At 41.5% G+C, this 24,785-nt stretch overlaps 1 protein-coding gene across 3 annotated transcripts in view; it reads right to left on the reverse strand.

Moving 5' to 3' along the window:
• The window catches only part of ALDH1L1 (aldehyde dehydrogenase 1 family member L1), a 128,048-nt gene extending 106,592 nt beyond the window's left edge, over positions 1-21,456 (reverse strand). The window contains exon 1 of one of the 3 annotated variants that reach the window (XM_040463289.1): positions 21,317-21,456. The gene's annotated coding sequence lies outside the window, so the exon portion shown is untranslated. Of the gene's footprint in view, positions 1-19,487; positions 19,510-21,151 lie in introns of those variants that run through there. The other 2 variants (XM_040463288.1, XM_040463290.1) reach the window with 2 other exon arrangements.
• Between the last annotated feature and the right edge of the window lie 3,329 nt (positions 21,457-24,785).

Genomic DNA, 24,785 nt, shown 5'->3' on the forward strand with positions numbered 1-24,785 from the left:
TTTTTCATAATATTCTCTTATAATTGTTTGTATTTCTGTGGTGTTGATTGTTACTTCTATCTTATGTAAATTTTTTCTTGTGGTTGACTTCCAGTTTCATAGCAAAACTGAATAAATGGTTAAAAAAAAAAAAAGAACGTCCATCTAAATTGAAATGGAAGAACTAAAACTCACTATCTGTAGCTGACACAATATTATATATAAAAAGCCCTAAAGACTCCACAAAAAAAAAATTAATTAAAAAATTGCAATCCCTAGCATGATAACACCAGCATTCTTCACAGACCTAGAATACACAATCCTAAAATTTGCATGAAACCAGAAAAGACCCCAAATAGCCAAAGCAATCTTGAAAAAGAAAACTGAAGATGGAGGCATGACAATCCCAGACTTCAGGCTATACTACAAAGCTGTAACCATCAAGACAGTATGGTACTGGCACAAAAATAGACACTCAGATCAATGGGACAGAATAGAGAACCCAGAAATGGACCCACAAATGTATGGCCAACCAATCTTTCACAAAGCAGGAAAGAATATCCAGTGGAATAAAGGCAGTCTTTTCAGCAAATGGTGCCGGGAAAACTGGACAGCGATATGCAGAAAAATGAACCTGGACCACTTTCTTACACCATACACAAAAATAACTTAAAACAATGAAAGGCTTAAATGTAAGACAGGAAGCCACCAAAATCCTAGAGGAGAAAAGAGGCAAAAACCTCTTTGACTTCAGCTGCAGCAACTTCTTACATCTCTGGAGGCAAGGGAAACAAAAGCAAAAATAAACTATTGGGACCTCATCAAAATAAAAAGCTTCTGCACAGTGAAGGAAACCATCAGCAAAACTAAAAGGCAACCGAAGGAATGGGAGAAGATATTTGCAAGTGCCATATCAGATAAAGGGTTAGTATCCAAAATCTATAGAGAACTTATCAAACTCAACATCCAAAAAACAAATAATCCAGTGAAGAAATGGGCAAAAGACATGAATAGACACTTCACCCAAGAAGACATCCAGATGGCCAACTGACACATGAAAATATGCTCAACAGCACTTATCACCAGGGAAATACATATCAAAACCACAAGGAGATGCCAACTCATCCCTGTCAGAATGGTTAGCATTAACAACTTAGGCAACGACAGATGTTGGCAAGGATGTAGAGAAAGAAGATCTCTTTTGCACTGCTGGTAGGAATGCAAACTGGTGCAAGAGAGGAGGACAGGATCTGAGGCTGGTTCTGCACTGATAGCAGAAAGCAAAATGTAGGGCTCAAACTCACAAATGATATCATGACCTGAGCTGAAGTGAGACACGTACCAATGGAGCCACTCAGATGCCCCAATAGCCCAAGCAATCTTGAGAAAAAAGGACAAAACTGGAGGCATCACACTCCCTGATATCGAACTATATTACACAGGTATAGTTGTGAAAGGAGCATGGTATTTGCACAAAAACAGTCACATAGATCAATAGAAGAAAACAGATAACCAAGAAATAAACCCACACATATATGGTCAATGTATTTACAACAAAAGAGCCAAGAATATACAGTGGGGAAAGGACAGTCTCTTCAATAAATGATATGGTAAAAACTGGACAACCACATGCAAAAAAAATGATGGCTAGACCATTGTCTTACACCGTACACAAAATTCAACTCAAAATGGATTATAACAATTTGAATGTAAGACCTGAAACCAAACACGGCAGAGAAGTAGGGGGATCCATACGTCCTGCGTCTCTCAAACAAAGAAGTGTAGAAGCCAAAGGACTTTGAACACCAGAGCCTGGGAGGAAAAGAGACTGAATCTACTAGGAAGAAAATTGGAAAGCTGGAAAAAAGATAGGTGGGTAACTGAGAACTGGAGGAGATTAATAAAAGGCTATGTGGGCATGGAGGGGAGGGACCCCCTTCTGCGGAGAGACAAAGGGAAGAGAAAGAGTGGCTAGGGAAGTGTAGGACCATTGCTGGACAGGAGAAAGCCCTCAGACTGAGACTGAGAAGGATGCAATCTCTAACTGTTGGGCTTTCTCCGGACTGGGGCCGGCTCCCTGTTCACACACCTGGGGAGGTGGGGAGCCAGGCCTCGGTGAGGTGGTAGGTCAGAGGCTCAGTGCACAGCTGGAGATAGTGGTTCCCTCCCTGGAGGGCTGCATGATACCACAGAACCTGCCTGAGTCCACCCCCCCCCCCTTGGGCACAGTCTGCAGGAGGATAAGGCAGCTGTTTCCCTGGAGTGCTGTGGGAAAAGACAAAGCCTGCCTGCGTCCACCACCTCGGGGGCTGGCGGCGAGGGGCAGCAGCTCTCAGTTCACAATAGGAGAAGTCAGTCCTCCCTGTAGTGTGGCGGCACAGACACAGCCAGCTGGGACCACATATTGCTGCACTGAGAGGTGCTTCCCCAGCACCAGAGCGCATGGGGTGGGACTTTGAGTCCTAGCCAAGAGCAGCGTCAAGGGAGTTGGTGGAGCAAGAAGGACCACCGCTGTCTGCACCCGCGGCATAGTGAGGACGACTCAAACAGAGTCCACTGGGTCTGGCTCTGTGCAAAAGAGACTGGGACATCACCATCCCCCTCCCCCCGGCCCACCACCACCACCAACACCACCACCATCACCACCACCAAGGTGGGGCCTCAGGGATAACTCCCAGGGCCCATAGTGGAGGTGGGTCCAGAAAACGCCAATCCACACCCCCTTGTACTGGGTAACTGCATATCTACCGGAATGGCACAGATCCTGCAAACAGCTACACCTGACAAGTGATGCAGCATTGCCTGGATTAACTCTAGGTCCATTCTGGATATATAGATATACTCTCCCACCACCCCCATTTCTCCTCCTTATCTCTTCCCTCCCCTGGGCTGGTGACTCTGGTTACTGGTCTGTCTGAACAGGCATATTTAATCAATTGTCTTGATACATGTTCTACACCTCCTTCTTTATACTCCTTTCTCTCTCTCTGGAATAAATCAAGCCATATAGTTTCTCTGAATAATTTTATCTTTGTTTCGTTTTCCCCACCTCCTTCTTTATTTTCCTTTCTCTCTCTCTCTCTCTCTCTCTCTCTCTCTCTCTCTCTCTCTCAGAATTCAGCCTTTTTGTCTCTCTGCCAAATCAATGTTTATTCCTCACCCCACCCCTCCAGTTGCATTTGTTTCTTTGTATATGTTCTTCCATCAGCACTGCCTAAACCCTTTCATTACTTATAGTCGGTGTTTGGGGGATTTTTTTTTTTTAAGTCTTGAGGTTTTTATTTTTGTTTATTTGTTTGTTTTTTGTTATTTGTGTGTTTGCGTGTTTTTGTCTCCTATTTGTCTATCTGTTTTCCTTTACAGGGCTACTCCAAGGAACAAATCAAAGCACACCTGGTCGAGTGTATAAAATACTACTACGAGTAGGGTAATAAAATAACCAAAGTCACAATAACAGTAAGTGACTATCCCTGAAAAAACACCTCCTGAAGGGCCACACCCTAGACAGTGTATGACCCTCCATTAATATAGCAGTGCTCACAGGTGCAGAGCACACAAGCTTTTAAAATGCATCAGGGGCAGGGGCGCCTGGGTGGCGCAGTCGGTTAAGCGTCCGACTTCAGCCAGGTCACGATCTCGCGGTCTGTGAGTTCGAGCCCCGCGTTGGGCTCTGGGCTGATGGCTCAGAGCCTGGAGCCTGTTTCCGATTCTGTGTCTCCCTCTCTCTCTGCCCCTCCCCCGTTCATGCTGTGTCTCTCTCTGTCCCCAAAAAAAATAAATAAAAACGTTGAAGAAAAAAAAATTTTTAAATGCATCAGGGGCAGAAAACTAGCTAAAATGACAAAACGGAAGAATTCTCCTCAAAAGAAACTCTAGGAGGTAGTGACAGCTAACGAATTGATCAAAACCAATATAAGCAATATAACAGAACAACAATTTAGAATAATAGTCATAAACTTAATCACTGGGCTTGAAAAAAGCATACAGGACAGCAGAAAATCTATTGCTACAGAGATCAAGGGACTAAGAAATAGTCATGATGAATTTTAAAAAATGCTATAAATGAGGTACAAAATAAAATGGAGGTGGCCATAGCACGGATTTAAGAGGCAGAGGAGAGAATAGGTGAAATAGAAGATAAAATTAAGGAAAAAGAGGAAGCTGAGTAAAAGAGACATAAAACGATCCAGGAGTATGAGGGGAGAATTAGAGAACTAAGTGATGCAATTAAACGGAACAATATCCATGTCATAGGAATCCAGAAGAAGAAGAGAGAGAGAAATGGGGAGGAGGTGTACTTGAACAAATCACAGCTGAGAACTTCCCTGATTTGGGGGAGGAAACAGGCATTGAAATCCAGTGGCACAGAGAACTCCCTTCAGAAGGTAACTTGCATTGATCTTCTGCATGACATATCATAGGATAAAGGGACCTTAACATACAAAGGTAGACACATAAGTGTAGTAGCAGACAAATCTACTGAAACTTGGCAGGCCAGAAAGGAAAGCCAGGAAATAATCAACGTGATGAACAGAAAAAAAATATGCAGCCAAGAATCCTTTATCCAGCAAGTCTGTCATTCAGAATACAAAGAGAGATAAAGGTTTCCCCAAACAAACAAAAACTGAAGGAATTCGTCACCACTAAAGCAGCCCTACAAAAGATCCTAAGGGGGATTCTGTAAGTGAAATGTTGCAAGGACCACAAAGTGCCAGACACAACTACAAGCATGAAACCTACAGGTATCACAATGACTCTAAACCCATATCTTTCTATAATAACACTGAATGTAAATGGACTAAATACACCAACCAAAAGACATAGGGTATCAGAATGGGTAAAAAAACAAGACCCATCTATTTGCTGTCTACAAGAGACTCATGTTAGACCTGAGGACACCTTCAGATTGAGAGTGAGGGGATGGAGAACTATTTATCATACTACTGAAAGTCGAAAGAAAGCTGGAGTAGCCATACTTATATCAGACAAATTAGACTTTAAATTAAAGGCTGTAACAAAAGATGAAGAAGGGCATTATATAATAATTACGGGGTCTATCTATCAGGAAGAGCTAACAATTATAAATGTCTATGCACTGAATACGGGAGCACCCAAATATATAAAACAATCACTCATAAACATAAGCAACCTTATTGATAAGAATGTGGTAATTGCAGAGGACTTTAACACTCCACTTACAGAAATGGATAGATCATCTAGACACACGGTCAATAAAGAAACAAGGGCCCTGAATGAGACATTGGATCAGATGGACTTGACAGATATATTTAGAACTCTGCATCCCAAAGCAACAGAATATACTTTCTTCTCGAGTGCACGTGGAACATTCTCTGAGATAGATTACATACTGGGTCACCAAACAGCCCTTCGTAAGTATACAAGAATTGAAATCATACCATGTATACTTTCAGACCACAATACTATGAAGCTTGAAATCAACCACAGGAAAGTCTGGAAAACCTCCAAAAGCATGGAGGTTAAAGAACACCCTACTAACGAATGAGTGGGTCAACCAGGCAATTCGAGAAGAAATTAAAAAATATATGGAAACAAACGAAAATGAAAATACAACAATCCAAACGCTTTGGGATGGAGCGAAGGCAGTCCTGAGAGGAAAATGCATTGCAATCCAGGCCTATCTCAAGAAACAAGAAAAATCCGAAATACAAAATCTAACAGCACACCTAAAGGAACAGAAGCAGAACAGCAAAGACACCACAAAACCAGCAGAAGAAGAGAAATAATAAAGATCAGAGCAGAAATAAACAACAGAGAATCTAAAAACACTGTAGAGCAGATCAACGAAACCAAGAGTTGGTTTTTTGAAAACATAACAAAATTGATAAATCTCTAGCCACGCTTCTCAAAGGAAAAGGGAGATGACCCAAATAGATAAAATCATGAATGAAAATGGAATTATGACAAGTAATCCCTCAGAGATACAAACAATTATCAGGGAATACTATGAAAAATTATATGCCAACAAACTGGACAACCTGGAAGAAATGGACAAATTCCTAAACACCCACACGCTTCCAAAACTAAATCAGGAGGAAATAGAAAGCTTGAACAGACCCATAACTAGCGAAGAAATTGAATCAGTCATCAAAAATCTCCCAAGAAATAAGAGTCCAGGACCAGATGTCTTCCCAGGGGAGTTCTACCAGACGTTGAAAGCAGAGATAATACCTATCCTTCTCAAGCTATTCCAAGAAATAGAAAGGGGAGGAAAACTTCCAGACTCATTCTATGAAGCCAGTATTACTTTGATTCCTAAACCAGACAGAGACCCAGTAAAAAAAAGGGAACTACAGGCCAATATCCCTGATGAATATGGATGCAAAAATTCTCAATAAGATACTAGCAAATGGAATTCAACGGCATATAAAAAGAATTATTCACCATGATCAAGTGGGATTCATTCCTGGGATGCAGGGCTGGTTCAATATTTGCAAATCAATCAATGTGATACATCACATTAATAAAAGAAGAGATAAGAACCACATGATCCTGTCAATCAATGTAGAAAAGGCTTTTGACAAAATTCAGCACCCTTTCTTAATAAAAACACTTCAGAAAGTCGGGATAGAAGGAGCATACTTAAACATCATAAAAGCCATTTATGGAAAGCCCACAGCTAATATCATCCTCAATGGGGAAAAACTGAGAGCTTTTTCCCTGAGATCAGGAACACGACAGGGATGTCCACTCTCACTGCTGTTGTTTAACATAGTGTTGGAAGTTCTAGCATCAGCAATCAGACCACAAAAGGAAATCAATGGCATCAAAATTGGCAAAATGAAGTCAAGCTTTCACTTTTTTGCAGATGACATGATATTATACATGGAAAATCGATAGACTCCACCAAGAGTCTGCTAGAACTGATACATGAATTCAGCAAAGTTGCAGGATACGAAATCAATGTACAGAAATCAGTTGCATTCTTATACACTAATAATGAAGCAACAGAAAGACAAATAAAGAAACTGATCCCATTCACAATTTCACCAAGAAGCATAAAACACCTAGGAATGAATCTAACCAAAGATGTATGCTGAAAACTATAGAAAGCTCATGAAGGAAATTGAAGATATAAAGAAATGGAATAACATTCCATTCTCATGGATTGGAAAAATAAATATTGTCAAAATGTCAATACTACCCAAAAGTATCTACAAATTCAATGCAATCCCAATCAAAATTGCACCAGCTTTTTTCTCAAAACTAGAACAAGCAATCCTAAAATTCATATGGAACCACAAAAGGCCCTGAATAGCCAAGGTAATTTTGAAGAAGAAGACCAAAGCAGGAGGCATCACAATCCTAGACTTTAGCCTCTACTACAAAGCTGTAATCATCAAGACAGCATGGTATTGGCAGAAAAACAGACACATAGACCAATGGAATAGAATAGAAACCCCAGAACTAGACCCACAAACGTATGGCCAACTAATCTTTGACCAAGCAGGAAAGCAGATCCAATGGAAAAAAGACAGTCTTTTTAACAAATGGTGCTGGGAGAACTGGACAGCAACATGCAGAAGATTGAAACTCTCACACCATTCACAAAAATAAACTCAAAATGGATAAAGGACCTAAATGTGAGACAGGAAACCATCAAAACCCTAGAGGAGAGGGGCACCTGGGTGGCGCAGTCGGTTAAGTGTCCAACTTCAGCCAGGTCACGATCTCGCGGTCCGGGAGTTCGAGCCCCGCGTCGGGCTCTGGGCTGATGGCTCAGAGCCTGGAGCCTGTTTCCGATTCTGTGTTTCCCTCTCTCTCTGCCCCTCCCCCGTTCATGCTCTGTCTTTCTCTGTCCCAAAAATAAATAAACGTTGAAAAAAAATAAAAAAAAAAAACCCTAGAGGAGAAAGCAGGAAAAGACCTCTCTGACCTCACCCGTAGCAATTTCTTACTTGACACATCCCCAAAGGCAAGGGAATTAAAAGCAAAAATGAACTACTGGTACCCTATGAAGATAAAATGCTTCTGCACTGCAAAGGAAACAATCAACAAAACTAAAAGCCAACCGAGGAATGGGAAAAGATATTTGCAAATGACATATTGGACAAAGGGCTAGTATCCAAAATCTATAAAGAACTCACCAAACTCCACACCCGAAAAACAAATAATCCAGTGAAGAAATGGGCAGAAAACATGAATAGACACTTCTCTAAAGAAGACATCCAGATGGCCAACAGGCACATGAAAAGATGCTCAATGTCGCTCCTCATCAGGAAAATACAAATCAAAACCACACTCAGATATCACCTCACGCCAGTCAGAGTGGCCAAAATGAACAAATCAGGAGACTATAGATGCTGGAGAGGATGTGGAGAAACGGGAACCCTCTTGCACTGTTGGTGGGAATGCAAATTGGTGCAGCCGCTCTGGAAAACAGTGTGGACTTTCCTCAAAAAATTAAAAATAGACCTACCCTATGATCCAGCAATAGCACTGCTAGGAATTTACCCAAGGGATACAGGAGTACTGATGCATAGGGGCACTTGTACCCCAATGTTTATAGAGCACTCTCAACAATAGCCAAATTATGGAAAGAGCCTAAATGTCCATCAACTGATGAATGGATAAAGAAATTGTGATTTATATACACAATGGAGTACTACGTGGCAATGAGAAAGAATGAAATATGGCCCTTTGTAGCAATGTGGATGGAACTGGAGAGTGTTATGCTAAGTGAAATAAGCCATACAGAGAAAGACAGATATCATATGGTTTCACTCTTATGTGGATCCTGAGAAACTTAACAGAAACCCATGGGGGAGGGGAAGGAAAAAAAAAAAAAAGAGGTTAGAGTAGGAGAGAGCCAAAGCATTAGAGACTCTTAAAAACTGAGAACAAACTGAGGGTTGATGGGGGGTGGGGGGAGGGGAGGGTGGGTGATGGGTATTGAGGAGGGCACCTTTTGGGATGAGCACTGGGTGTTGTATGGAAACCAATTTGACAATAAATTTCATATATTGAAAAAATAAAAAAATAATTTAAAAAAAGTTAAAAATAAAACTACCCTATGATCCAGTAATTGGACAACTAGGTATTTACCTCAAAGATACAAAAACACAGATTCAAAGAGGTACATGCACCCCAATGTTTATAGCAGCGTTATCAACAACAGAAACTATGGAGAGAGCCCAAGTGTCCATGATTAATTAATAGAAAAAGAAGATGTGGGAAGGGGGTGGAGATAGATAGATAGATAGATAGATAGATAGATAGATAGATATAGATAGATATAGATATAGATATAGATATAGATATAGATATAGATCAGCCATCAAAAAGAATGAAATCTTGGGGCTCCTGGTGGCTCAGTCCGTGAAGTGTCTGACTTCAACTCAGGTCATGATCTTATGGTTCATGGGTTGGAGCCCCATGTCAGGCTCTGTGCTGAATGCTTGCTCATGGCCTGGAGCCTGCTTCAGATTCTGTGTCTCCCTCTCTCTCCGCCCCTCCCCCTCTCCTGCTCTGTCTCACTCTGTGTCTCAAAAATAAATAAATGTAAAAAAATTTTTTTTGTTTAAGGATGAAATCTTGCCATTTGCAACAACATGGATGAAGCTAGAGTGTATTATGCTAAGCAAAAGGAGTCAATCAGAGAAAGACAAATACCATACGATTTCATTTATATGTGGGATTAAGAAACAAAATATATGGAAAGGGAGGGAAGAAAACAAGAGAGAGAAACAAACCATAAGAAACTCTTAACAATAGAGAACAAACTGAGGGTTGATGTAGGGAGGTAGGTAGGGGATGCACTAGATGGGTGATGGGTATTGAGGAGGGCAGTTTTTGTGATGAGCACTGGGTGTTGTATGTAAGTTATGAATCACTGAATTCTACTGAATCCAATATCGCAGGGTATATTAACTAACTACAAATCAACTAACTAAAAATGTTAAAAGGAAAAAAGAAAAAGAAATAACAATTGGGCAGATCTGAATAGACATTTTCCCAAAGAAGACATACAGAGGCCATAGGTACTTGAAAAGATGCTCAACATCACTAATTATCAGGGAAATATAAATCTAAACCATAATGAGATATCACCTCACACATGTTAAAATGGTTATTATCAAGACAAGACATAGTAAGTGCTGGCAAGAATGTAGGAAAAAAGAGAACCCTTGCACACCATTGGTAGGAATGTAAATGGGTGTAAATAGGTCCACTATAGAAAACAGTATGGTGGTGTCTCAAAAAATTAAAAATAGACCAACTCTATCATTCAGCAGTTCCACTTCTGGGTATTTATCTGAAGAAAACAAAAACACCAACTCAAAAAGATATATGCAACCCTATGTTTATTGCTCTATTTATAGCAGCAATGTGTTCAGTGATTATAGTTTGTGGATAAGTGAAATGAATTACAGCAATGATGATAAGGTATGGGAGAGAGGAATCAAGAATACTTTGGTATAGGGGCACCTGGGTGGCTCAGTTGGTTGAGCGTCCGACTTCGGCTCAGGTCATGATCTCGCTGTCCGTGAGTTCAAGCCCCACGATGGGCTCTGTGCTGACAGCTCAGAGCCTGGAGCCTGTTTCAGATGCTGTGTCTCCCTCTCTCTCTGCCCCTCCCCCACTCATGCTCTGTCTCTCTTTGTCAATAATAAATAAACATTAAAAAACATTAAAAAAAAAGAATACTTTGGTATAAAGTACTTGCACTACCCACAAAACAGTATATTTCTCTACAAGTGGCCTTGGATAGTTGTAAATGTATACTGCAAACACTAGGGGCAAACTAAAAAAAGCAAAAAAGCTACAATTAATACATTAAGAGAGAAGAGAAAATGGAATCATAAAAAGCTCAGTGAAAACCTGACAAGTCAGCAAAATAGTGGAAGACTATAAAATAAAAGTAAATACTCAAAGAACAAGGAAAAACAGTAATAAATGTGTTATATAAGAATATCTATATTCATCTAATCTATGAACTATATCAATAATCACTTTAAACATCAATGGTCTAAGTATACCAATTAAAACACAGAGACTATCAGAGTGGATAAGCCATCAGGACCCAATTATGATGTGTACAATAAACCCACTTTAAATATAAAAACACAGATCAAAACTAAAGGGATAGAGGAAGATATACCCTACTAACACTAATCAAAAAAAAATATGGAATAGATCTGTTAACTTCAGGCAAAGCAGACTTCAGAGCAAGGAAAATTATTAAGAAGAAAAAGGGGCACTACATAATGATAAAGGGCTCAATTCCTTAAGAAGATATAATAATTCTCAATGTGTATGTACCTAAAAACAGAGAATCAAAATATGTGAAGCAAAACTGATAGAATTGCAAGAATAAATAGACAAATCCACTAGTTTAGTTGGAAACTTTGACACCTCTTTATCAATACCTAATAACCGAGAGATTGGTCAAGTAGGAAATCAGTAAGGTCATAAGTTAACTGAACAGCACCATCAATTAGCTGGAACTAACAGGCATTTATAAAATACTTCATCTAACAACAGCAAAATACACATTCACCTCGAGCTTACATAAAATAATCACCAAGACACACCATAACAAACTTAAAAGAGTACAAATCATGCAAAATATGCTCTCAGACCACATAGAATTACTAAAAATCAATACTGGAAAGATATCTGGGAAAGCCAACAGAAAGATTTGTAGAGAATAAATAATACACTTTGGACAACACATGGGTGGAAGAAAAACTATCAAGAGAAATTTTAAAATATTTTGAATTGAAATGAAAATTAAAATATAACTTACTAAAATTTGTGAAATGCAGCTAAAGCAGTATATAGAGGAAAATTTATAGCATTAAGTACACATATTATTAAAGGAAAAATATCCAAAATCAATAAAATAAGTTAGGAAACTAGAAAAAGAAGAGAAAATTAAATCAAAATAAGCAAAAGAAAGGAAATAATAAAATTTAGAACACAGGGGCACCTGAGTAGCTCAGTAGGTTGGGCGTCTGACTTCAGCTCTGGTCATGATCTCATGGTCCATGAGTTTGAGCCCCGTGTCAGGCTCTGTGCTGACAGCTCAGAGACTGGAGTCTGCTTCAGATTCTGTGTCTCCCTCTCTCTCTACCCCTCCCCAACTCATGCTCTGTCTCTCCCTCTATCCCTCAAAAATAAGCAAACATCAAAAAAAAATTTTTAAGTTTAGAGCAGAGATCAATAAAATTGAAAACAAATAGAGACAATAACAAAATCAAAAGTTTTTTATAAAAGATGAATAAAATTGATAAGCCTCTAGTTAGATTAACGAAAAAAAAACCCCAAATGTCTAGTTTCAAAAATGAAAGAAGGGCCATCACTACTAATCCCATAGTCATTAAAAGAATAATAGAGGATTATGAATATCTCTATACCTTTAAATGTGATAACCTAGATGAAATGGAACACTTCTTGAAAAGCACAATTTACCAAACTTATACAAGGAAAAACAGATATAATATAAATAGTCCTATTTATTAAAGGCATTGGATCAATAATTAATACCTTTCCAAAACAGAAACCACCAGATTCACTGGTGAATTCCACCAAACATCTAAGAGAGAAATTTTATCAATTCTGTTACAATTTCAGAAAACAAAAACAGAATACTTCCTAACTCAATGTATCAGGCCAACATTACCCTAATGCAAAAAACAAACACATTACAAGAAAGGAAAACTATAGGTCAGTATCTTTCATGAACATAGATATTAAAATCTTTAACAATGTAAAGAAAGAGTTATACATCACAGTCAAGTGGGATTTATACTAGTGGTATTCCAGGTTTAACATTTAAAAATCAATTAGTGTAATAGATCACACCAACAGGAAAAAAAAAAAAAGGAAAATCATAGGAACACATAAATTGATGCAGAAAAACAATTTGACTTCCAAAAAACAAGAGTCCAGGGCTGGATGGCTTTACGGGGGAATTCTACCAAACATTTAAAGAGTTAACACCTATTCTCTTCCAGCTGTTCCAAAAAGTAGAAATGGAAGGAAAACTTCCAAACTCTTTCTATGAAGCCAGCATCACCTTGACTCCAAAACCAGACAAAGACCCCAATAAAAAGAACTACAGATCAATTTCCCTGATGAGCATGGATGCAAAAATCCTCAAAAAGATACTAGTCAACTGGATCTAACAATATAAAAGAATTATTCACCAAGACCAAGTTGGATTTATACCTGGGATGCAGGGCTGGCTCAACATCTGCAAAACAATCAATGTGATACATCACATCAGTAAAAGAAAGGACAAGAACCACATGATCCTTTCAATAGATGCAGAGAAAGCATTTGACAAAATACAGCATCCTTTCTTGATAAAAAAACCCTCAAGAAAGTAGGGATGGAAGGATCATACCTCAAGATCATAAAAGCCATATACGAAAGACCCACTGCTAATATCATTTGCAATGGGAAAAGACTGAGAGCTTTCCCCCTTAAGGTCAGGAACATGACAGGGATGTCCACTCTTGCCACTGTTGTCCAACATAGTATTGGAAGTGTTAGCCTCAGCAATCAGACAACACAAAGGAATAAAAGGCAGCCAAATAAGCCAGAAGGAAGTCAAACTTTCGCTCTTCGCAGATGACATGATACTCTATATGGAAAACCCAAAAGATCCAATCAAAAAACTGCTAGAACTGATCCATGAATTCAGCAAAGCTGCAGGATATAAAATCAACACACAGAAATCAGTTGCATTACTGTACACCAATAATGAAGCCAGAGAAAGAGAAATCAAAGAATCGATCCCATTTACAATTGCATCAAAAACTATAAAATACCTAGGAATAAACATAAGCAAAGAAATGAAAAATCCATGCACTGAAAACTATAGAAAGCTTATGAAAGAAATTGAAGAAGACACAAAAAGTGGAAAATGTTGCATGCTCTTGGATTGGAAGAACAAATATTGTTAAAATGTGGATACTACCCAAAGCAATCTACATATTCAACGCAATGCCTACCAAAATAACACCAGCATTCTTCACAGAGCTAGAACAAATAATCCTAAAATTTGTACAGAACCAGAAAAGACCCTGAATAGCCAAAAAAATCTTGAAAAAGAAAACCGAAGCTGGAGGCATCACACTCCCAGACTTCAAGACATATTACAAAGCTGTAATCATCAAAACAGTTTGGATATTGCACAAAACAGATACTCAGATCACCAGAACAGAATAAAGAACCCAGAAATGGATCCACAAACACACGGCCAACTAATCTTTGACAAAACAGGAAAGAATATCCAATGGAATAAAGACAGTCTCTTCAACAAGTGGTGCTGGGAAAACTAGACAGCAACATGCAGAAAAATGAACCTGGACCACTTTCTTACACCATACACAAAATAAACTCAAAATGGATTAACGACCTAAGCATAAGACAGAAAGCCATCAAAATCATAGGGGAGAAAGCAGGCAAAAACCTCTTTGACCTTGGCCACAGCAACTTCTAACTCAACATGTCTCCAGAGGCAAGGGAAACAAAAGCAAAAACGAACTATTGGGACTCTTCTGCACAGTGAAGGAAACAATCAGCAAAATTAAAAGGCAATCGAAGGAATGGGAGAAGATATTTGCAAACAACATATCAGATAAAGGGTTAGTATCCAAAATCTATAAAGAACTTATCAAACTCAACACCCAAAAACCAAATGATCCAGTGAAAAAACGGGCAAGAGACATGAATAGACACTTCTCCAAAGAAGACATCCAGATGGCCAACTGACACATGAAAAACTACTCAACATCACTCATCATCAGGGAAATACAAATCAAAACCACAATGAGATAACACCTCACACCTGTCAGAAAGGCTAACATTAACAACTCAGGCAACAACAGATGTTGGCAAGTATGCAGAGAAAGAGGATCTCTTTTGTGCTGCTGATGGGAATGCAAACTGGTGCAGCCACTCTGGAAAACAATATGGAGGTTCCTCCAAAAATTAAAAACAGAACTATCCTATGACCCAGCAATTGCACTACTAGGTATTTATCCACAGGATACAGGTATGCTGTTTCAAAGGGGCATATGCACCCCAATGTTTATAGCAGTGCTTTTGACAATAGGCAAAGTATGGAAAGAGTCCAAATGTCCATCAATGGATGAATGGATAAAGAAGATGTGGTATATATATACAATGGAGTATTACTCGGCAATCAAAAAGAATGAAATCTTGCCATTTGCAAAAACGTGGATGGAACTGGAGGGTATTATGCTAAGCAAAATTAGTCAGAGAAAGACAAATATATGACTTCATTCATATGAAGAATTTAAGATACAAAAGAGATGAAGTTAAGGCAAAGGAAGCAAAAAAATATAAAAACAGGGAGGGGAATAAAACATAAAAGACTCTTAAATATAGAGAACAAACAGGGTTGCTGGAGGGGTTGTGGGAGGGGGGATGGGTAAATGGGTAGGGGGCATTAAGGAATCTACTCCTGAAGGTAACTAACTTGGATGTAAATTACACAATAAATCAATCAAAAAAGGTTTTTAAAAGAACAATTTGACAAAATCCAACAACGATTCATGATAAAGATTCTCAGCAAAGTAGGTATAGAGAGGAAGTTAACTTGATAAAGAACATTTACAAAAAAAAAACTCAAAAATTATAACATCACATTTTTTTTTAAGTAGGCTCCACACTCAGCATGGAGCCCAATGTGGGGCTTGAATTAACCACCCTGGGAACAAGACCTGAGTTGAGATCAAGAGTCAGATGCTTAACCAACTGAGCCACTCAGATGCCCCTCTAACATCATACTTAATGGTGAGAAACTAGAAACTTTCCCACTAAGATCAGGAACAAGTCAAGGGTGTTCCCTTTCATTACTTCTATTCAACACCCTACTGGAAATTCTAGCAAGGCAGTAACACAAGAAAAGGAGATAAAAGGTATACAGATTGGAAAGGGGGAAATAAACTGTTCACAGATGACATAATTGTCCAAGTAGAAAATCTCCAAAAATCAGCAAAAAACTCTTGGAACTAATTAATGATTATCAGAAGATTACAAAAGAGAAGGTTAATATGCAAAAGTCAATATGCCGTCAATAAACAATTGGGGTTTGAAATTAAAAACAGGGGTGCCTGGGTGGCTCAGTCAGTTAAGCATCCGACTTGAGCTCAGGTCAAAGAATCTCATGGTTGTTGAGTTTGAGTCCCATGTTGGGCTCTGTGCTGATGGCTCAGAGTCTGGAGCCTGCTTCAGATTCTGTGTCTCCCTCTCTCTCCGCCCCTCCCAGGCTTGCTCTCTCTCTCTCTCTCTCTCTCTCTCTCTCTCTCAAAAATAAACATTAAAAAAATTTTTAAAAACACAATACCATTTATATTATCACCCAAAACTGAAATTATTTATGTGTAAATATAACAAAATATGTAAAAGAGCAATATAAGGAAAACCATAAGACTAATGAAGGAAATCCAATAAAACCTAAATAAATGGAGATATTGCACATACATGGATAGGAAACTCAATATTGTCAAGATATCAGTTCTTTCCAATTTGATCTTTGGATTCAACACAATCTCAATGAAAATCCTAGCAAGTTATTTTGCAGATATCAACAAACTGATTCTAAAATTTATACTAAAGGCAAAAGACCTGAATTATCCAACACAATATTGAAGGAGAGGAGCAAAGTCAAAATACTGACACTATCCAACCTCAAGATTTACTATGAAGCTACAGAAATCAAGACAGGGTGATACTGGCAAAAGAGTAGACAAATATATCAATAGACAGAATAGAGAACCCAGAAACAGACTCACACAAAAACAGTCAACTGATCTTTGACAAAGCAGTAAAGGCAATTCAGTAGAGAAAGGATAGACTGTTCAACACATTATTCTCGAACTATTTCCACATGCAAAAAAAAAAACAAAACAAAACAAAACAACAAAACAACAACAAAAAAACCTCAAAAAACAATCACAGACCTAAATGTAATATCTACATTTTCTTTTAAAGATTTTTTTTTTTGAGAGAGAGAAAGCACAAGTGGGGAAGGGGCAGAGAGAGAGAGGGACAGATCTGAAGTGGGCTCTGTGCTGACAGCAATGAGCTCCATGAGGGGCTCGAACTCACCAGCTGTGAGATCATGACCTGAGCCAAAGTGGGACACTCAACCGACTAAGCCACCCAGGTGCTCCAATGTAAAATCTACATTTAGATAAAACTATAAAACTCACAGAATATAACATAGAAGAAATTCCAGATGGCCTTGGGTCTTTTTAAATACAACAAAACCATGGAAGAAAAAAAGGAATAAACTGAACTTTATTAGAACTGAAAACTTCTGCTCTTCAAAAGGCAAGCCACAGATAGGGAGAAAAATTTACAAAACACACATCTGATAAAGGACTAGTATCCAAAATATACAAAAAATTCTTAAAACTCAACAATAAGAAAGCAACTCAACTAAAAAAATGGGGGAAAGACCTAAGCAGATGCCTCAGCAAAGAAGATATACTGACGGGAAATGAGTATTTGAAAAGATGCTCGACAGCATATATCACTAAGGATTGCAAATTAAAACAATAATGAGATACCACTGCAAATCTATTAGAATGACTAAAATCCAAAACACCACCAACGAAAATGCTGGCGAAGATGGGGAGCGATAGGAACTCTCATTCATTGCGGGTGGGAATGCAAAATGGTAGTCACCTTGAAAAATTGTTTTGCAGTTTCTTACAAAACTAAACACATTCTCTCCATAAAATTCAGCAATCATACTCCACGGTATTTACCAAAATTAGTTGGCAATTTAGGTCCACACAAAAACCTGCACACAGATGTTTATAGCATCATTATTCATAACTACCTAAACTTGGAAGCAACCAAGATGTTCTTCAGTAGGTGAATGGATAAATAAACTGTGGTACATCTGGACAATGGGCTTTTATTCCATGCTAAGAAGAAATGAGCCATTAAGCCACGAAAAGATACAGTGGAAATATAAATGCATATTGCTAAGTGAAAGAAGCCAGTCTTAAAAGGCTACATACTGTATTATTCTAACTATGAGAGTCTTAAAACTAAGAAGATGGGGTGGGGGTGGGGGGGAATCAGTGTTGGGGAAGGGGAGAAAGGGATGAACAGGTGGAACACAGGAGATTTTTTTTACAGTTATCTACTGTCATGTCAGATGCAGGTCCTTATACATTTGTCAAAACCCATTAAATATACAACACAAAGAGTGATGTAAGCTATAGACTTTAATTAAGAATATTGTATCAGGGGGTCTCTGGGTGGTTCGGTCAGTTAAGTGTCCAACATGATCTCACAGTCCATTTGTTTGAGCCCCGTGATGGGCTCTGTGCTGACAGCTCAGAGCCTGGGGCCTGCTTTGGATTCTGTGTCTCCCTCTCTCTCTCTGCCCCTCCCCCACTCACCTCTGTCTCTCTCTGATTCTCTCTCAAAAATACATAAACATTAAAAAAATAAAAAAGTAAAAGTAAACAAAAACAAAAAGAATGTTGTATCAGTATCCACTCATCAAGAGTAACAAATGTACCAGGCTAATGTTAATAATGCAAGGTGTTACTAATAAGTGACAGTGGAGGGGGCAGGGGCTGAGGGACTATATGGGAGCTCTTTGTACTCTGCTCAATTTTTCTATAAACTTAAAACTGTTCTAAAAACTAATTTAAACAAACAAATAAATAAATCTAGGTGTATCGTTCACATCTTACTTCAAAATACAGGTCAATTGGATTAAAATAAGTATTAAAAAAATCAAATACAAGAAGAAAACATCAAAGTGTAAGAAAATACCAGTAAGTATGGGGCTTAGAAACTTGACACTAAAGAAGAAATATACAAGAAAGCATGTGATGGCTTTTCATACAGGAAGATTTTACATGTGTCTGAAAGCAATTTGCGAAAAGTAAAAAATTAGAGCCAATAGATAAATAAAAATGTTCAAATTGCAATTAATCAAATAATTCATGCATAATAAAACAAGGGACTATTTTTCTCCTTTAAAATTGGAAGGGGCTTAAGCAATATAAATATCAGCTGTTGTCTAGATTATGAGAAAACAGCTGCGCTCCTGTAGCACTAATGGGACAACAAATCCGTACCAATTCTCTGGAGGAAAATTTGGCAATAAATACCAAAATCCTAGAAAATTCTGACTCAGCATTTTCACTTCTAAATTCTATTTGGATGAGCAGATAGAGGCATGAGTGTTGTAAAATTATGATACATTCACACTGGGTAAACCCAGCGCAGTCAGTTAGAAGTGGCAACACGCTGTTTCACTACCTGGAATATGTAGGTCAAAACACCCCCACAGGTGACAAACCACTGTAATTTTTAAAAGTGCTGTGGGTGTGTGTATGTTTGTGCACCTGCAGTGTAAAAACCTGGGAGGATTCCCACAGAAATGTTAAAAGTTACTGAGAAGAGTTTTTTGGATTTAGGGTATTTTCAATAATTATCATTAATTATCTTTTTCTTACCTGAATGTTCTGGCTTTTTCTATACTGAGCACGTATTACTTGTGGGAAAAGAAAGCAATACAAACAAGATCCCTTTGGAAGCAGGGAGGCAGGGTCAGGGTAGCCACCAGGAAGGCTGTGGCCACAGTCCAGGGAAGCTGAGTGTGGCAGGGACAGGTGCGCTGGGAGGGGCCTCAGCCAATCTTGACCTTTGGCCAGCAGAAAGATCAGGAAGCACAGGGGGCGGGGGGTGGAGCCGGGGAAGGGAGTACAGAGCCCCACGTGGGCTGCTGCAGCTGGGCTGGCTGAGTGGGCAGCCTGCAAGCCTCCACCTCCTTCCTGAGTTGGCAGGGGCATGCGCCCCTGTTCCCGGCAGTGCGTGGGTACAGCTGTAGAGCTGTCAGGGCCTCCCAGGCCTCCCACCCCAAGCACCCAGCCCAGACCTGGCTCCCCAGGACCCAGCTATCAGATCCTGCTCAAGAGGGGCAGCCCAGGGCAGGGACAGCAGCTCTGGGCCATCTGTTTTCCTGCTTTGGTCTGGGGACCCACAAAAGAATGCAGCTCTAGGAGAGGGCAGAGGCTCAGCCAAGTTGCAGGGCACAGCCACAAGGCATCCTCTTCCACCAGCTGCCCTTTGGGGATGACGGCGGGGTGGGGGGGAGCTGATTCCTCTCCTGCAGTCAATCTGTTCCATTCGGCCACTGGCAGGGCAGATGCTTGTCGGTTCCACAGCCAGGGTCCGCGGGGGTTCATGTTTCATCCGCTGTCTTTCTCACTATCCTGGGCACACAGGCAGGCCCCCTAGACCACCTGAGCCTGTAGACCTGTATTCAACCTTAGCGAATCATTTGCATCTCTAAGGCTTAAATTCTTGTCTCCAAAATGTCACAGGATTGTCTCCCAACATTGTCGTGAAGGTTGATCCTCACAGGGGGGAGAGTGCCAACATTCACAGAGGGCCTAGGGCCTTAGTGCATAAACTCATGCCATCCTGAAACAATCTTAGCAGGTAAGGTACTGTTAGTACTTATCCCCCCCACCCCAATTTTAGCCAAAGAAACGGAGTCAGAGTTCCAGAAACTTGCCCAAGGTCACCGAAAAGTGAGGGAGTGGGGAGAAAACAGTCACCTGACGCCAAGCCCACACTCTTAACCCAGTGTGTGAGAATACTAAATTCTGTCTCCATCTGCACCTGATTGAAAAGGTGCCTTTTCTAGGAAGGTGACAAACGAGGGGCCTGCACAAGTGGGGGGGGGGGGGGGGGGGGCGCTGGGTTCCAAGTAGCGCTACCCTGGGAACCCGGGGTTGGGGTCAAGCTGGGGCCCAGGGGTCAGTGCCCCGCTACACCAGGGGAGCTCTCCAATCACAAGAGGTCCTTGTGCATGGCCCCCAGATTTGGCCAATCAGGGGGGATCTTTTCCACACCCGATAATGGGGTGAGGGACTTAGCCCCGGAGGCAGACTGCCCCTCCACCACGGACCAGCCCAGTCACCTTCGGCTTGTCCCTTTCTCTCTCGGAGCCTCAGTTTTCTCTTCTGTGAGCTGGTCAGATAACGTCCACTCACTGGGCTGTGCTGGCTCGGTAAAGCACCCTGTTCGCCGGGTCCGGCCCCACCTTCGGCGAGCCCCGCCCCCACACCATGGTCCTTTAGCCTGAGGACCCCTAGCTAGACTGGAGGCTCACCTGCCCCAGGGGGAATCGCGGATCCGGACTCCAGACCCAGCGTCCCTGCGGCGAGGCTCCTGCGTCCACCGGGAGCCCAGTTGAGGGACCTCAGCTCAGAGTCCCTGGAGTCGTGAGTTGGGACAGGCTCCCTCCCTCGCAGCGTCGGGGCTCAGGGGCACTCACCAAGCGCGGGAGGAGGCGCAGGAGTCGCGGGCCAGAAGAGACCTCTGAAAGCGTCGGTCGGGGGACAAGGGGCTGGCCCAGGCCGGCCCAGGGCGGCGAAGAGGTGGGACCCGCCTCGGCCAGTCCCAGGGCCTCGAGCAAGGCCAGAGGCAGGGAAGGGAGGGGCGCCCGGCGGAGGCGAGAGGGGCGGGGGCGCGGGGCGGGCATAAAGTCACCCTGGGCAGGGGTGGGGAGAGCTCTCAATGGCTGTGTGACAGTGGCCAGGGTGTGTCACTCACCCTCTCTGGGCTTGCTTGCATTTATAGGCGAAAAGACTTGTGATAGACCCTTCAGAATTCACAGGGCTCTGAAAAGGCGCAGGCTCTTCCTGGTTAGGCATTGCTGCAAGGCTGAGTTGGTAGGAGGAAACTCGCCAACCAGATCATTTCACTCTCTCACCCGCTCACTCATTCATTCATCCAAGAATCATGTGCCAAGTTCCTACCGTGTGCCATCCACCGAGCTGAGCCAAACAAGATCCTCGCCCTCTGCAAACTTGCAGTCGCCTGCAGGAGACAGTGACAGTGTGTCCAGATGAATATTGGGGTTTCTGCCTGTGCCCTTCCTGCCTTCTACAGCCCCAGGCTTCCCCCTAGGCTACTCCTCTTCTCCTTGCTCCCTTCCACCCAGTCTGGGTGCCGCTGACCCCTCCTCTAGCTCCCCACCTGACCAAGCCTGTCTCAGGCAGGGTTATCTGTTCCACTCTGGGCCAAAGTAAGTCTGCACAAATGAATAGAGGAAGATAAATCTGCACATTGTTTCCTGACTGTGAGCCTATGTCCAGTGTATCCTGAACAAGCTGCCAAGAATGTCCTTCCTTCCACTCCTGCCACTGGACTCTGCTTCCCAGCCTCACTTCTGAGGCTGTCTCTACCTGAGCTCCAGTTACCTGGACCTCTACTCAGTGCCTGGACACCTCAAGCATGCTCCAGCCTCAGGGCCTCTGCCAGAATATTCCTCTCTCAAACACTACAGAGGCACACCTCCTCCTGTCTTCACATAGTACCTGATATATCCAATATCTGATGCAGAGCCTTAGAGAAGCTTTTCCAAGTCACACAACCTAAGGAAGTCTCTCAGCCAGTTCCCATCACTTCACCCTGTTTTATTTCCTTCACAACACTTACTGTACATGTGACATTTTCTAGTTCATTATTTGCTTATTAATCTGTCTCTCCTGCTACTACAACTCTTTGAGGGCAGGAAACTTGTGTGATGCATTCACCGTTGTATCCCCAGGACACAGTGCTAGCACAATGTTAAATGTTTGTCAAATGGCTTAATGCTCACCTGCCTGGATGAAGACCCAGGATTGAGGTGACCTGTCCCTATTGAGCCCCTTAGGCGATTCTCAGGAAGGGTCCTCCTGTTCTTTCCGCTCCTGCCTCCAGTTCTCCTTCCTGTCCCTCATATACACTGACCATCTTGACTAATGAGCTCACCATGTGCTTTTCATCTTCTTTCTCAAGGGAACCCCACTCCCTATGTACATGTCACATCCTCAGGGAAGCTTTCCCCAGCCACGCACTCACTAGGACAGATCCCCTCACTGTGTGACCACAGAGGGCCACTGATTTTCCTTCATGCACCCCACTCCATTGCAGTTTTATCACGGCTTCTGGGATTATTTGAGTGACATGTCTCTCCAACAGAACACGAGGGTAAAGACTAGGAATTCCCCAACACCTAGTGCCTTGTGTATAGAAGAGGATTAATAAAATTTGTGGAATTAATGACTGGATGTCAGGAGCCTGGAATGGGAAAGTAGCATGAGCAGAACTTTGAGGCTAGAATAGAGAAGACAGACGATAGGTGACAGGAACTCCTGAATAAATGGCTTTGAGATTGGACACCCTAAAAAGTGTCAGGAAATCAGAGAAGAGCCCATAGCTTTAGCAGTGTATGGAGCTGACATGCCCCGATTCGAGAGACCCCCCAAAAACAAACCACCAGAGTCCAGAGCCAAAGCCAAGCGGCAAGGGTCGTTTATTGCAGGTTCGAACCCGGTCCTCCGCGCACTCGTTGCCGGTGACGCTAAGAGGCCCCGAGCAAGGATCTTACAGCTTCTTTTATAGACAGGCACAAACAAGTTAGGGATTTTTTGAGGTTACAGAGCTGTTATTGGTTGACATTTAAATTTGAACGCTCAGCAGAACTTGTTTGGTTCCCGCCTTTATTTCAAACCACTCAGCAGAACTTGATTGGTTCCCGCCTTTAGGTCAGACTGCAACCGGGCTTGCCCTGGCTGGTTTTGGGAACGGTGGGGGGAGGGGAAAGATCTTTTCTTTGCAGTTGTGAGTACACCTGGTAATTTTTCTCTTAGCCTCTTAGAGCTGGAGAGGAGGGAAGTTTACACAGAAAGTTTCCAGCACTGCCACCTGCAGTAACATGGGAAATGGAAAATGTGCCAGAGGAAACTGATGGTCTGGCTAAGCCTTCCAGGTGAAATGTTGAAGGTGCCTCCTGGTTTCTTCTTGCTGCTCAGATGAAAATTTGAGGGAAGAGAAATAAGCCAAAAGAAGGACTGTTAAATAAAAAGTAACAAGAGCTTGCTGAATTTGAAAATTTCCAGCTTCTACAGATGCCAAATGATGCCAAAATTAACAAACAGTTTAGGTAAAGATGTAATGCAGGGCCATGCTAGGAAAAGATGGTCTCAAAGCCACAGGGTAGCTATAAAATTCTTTGTTAAGTCTTCAAAAAGGTCAAATGTGGTGCTACAGAGTATTCCATTAAACAATAGGACCTTCCAAGAAACTTGATATTGCCATTCAGCAGAAGCCCAAGATGGAGAAGGGCTTATCTCGAAGACATGCCCATGGGGCTGCCAGTTGGCTAAAAAAATAAAGCTCAGTAAGATTCACAGAGGATACACAAAGTTTTCAAAAGAATTACATTGACAAAGCAGTGTCAGCTTGGATTGAAACGATCAGAGATAGTACTACATGAAAAAAGACTTCTGGAACCCCCTTCTCTCAAATTCTAGTGGCGAGAAGCAGCCAGAGAAAACACACAGATGCAAACATAGGCTATATTTCAGGGAAACCAAAGGACAACTTGGAGGGGTGCCTGGGTGGCTCAGTTAGTTGAGCATCATACCCGTGATCTCAGGTGGTGATCTCGTGATTCCTGAGTCTGAGCATTGGGCTCACTGCAGTCAGCACAGAGCCTTCTTCAGATTTTCTGTCCCTCTCCCTCTAACCGTCCCCCACTCATGCTCTCTCTCTCTCTCTCTCTCTCTCTCTCTCTCTCTCTCAAAAATTAATAAAAATTTAAAAAATGAAGAAAAGGACAACTTGGAGAGCAAACTGAAGAGTCCAAAGGGTGGAACCAAGAGCAGGAAGAATCACGTTCAGACCAAAGTTGGCTTGAGTACTAATCAAAGAACTCCCAACATTTGCCGAACTGGGGTTCAGAAGTGTGTGTCTTC

The sequence above is a fragment of the Herpailurus yagouaroundi genome, unplaced genomic scaffold (genome assembly GCF_014898765.1).
Source record: "Herpailurus yagouaroundi ecotype Mexico unplaced genomic scaffold, PumYag 387, whole genome shotgun sequence".
NCBI classification, from domain to species: Eukaryota; Metazoa; Chordata; class Mammalia; order Carnivora; family Felidae; genus Herpailurus; species Herpailurus yagouaroundi.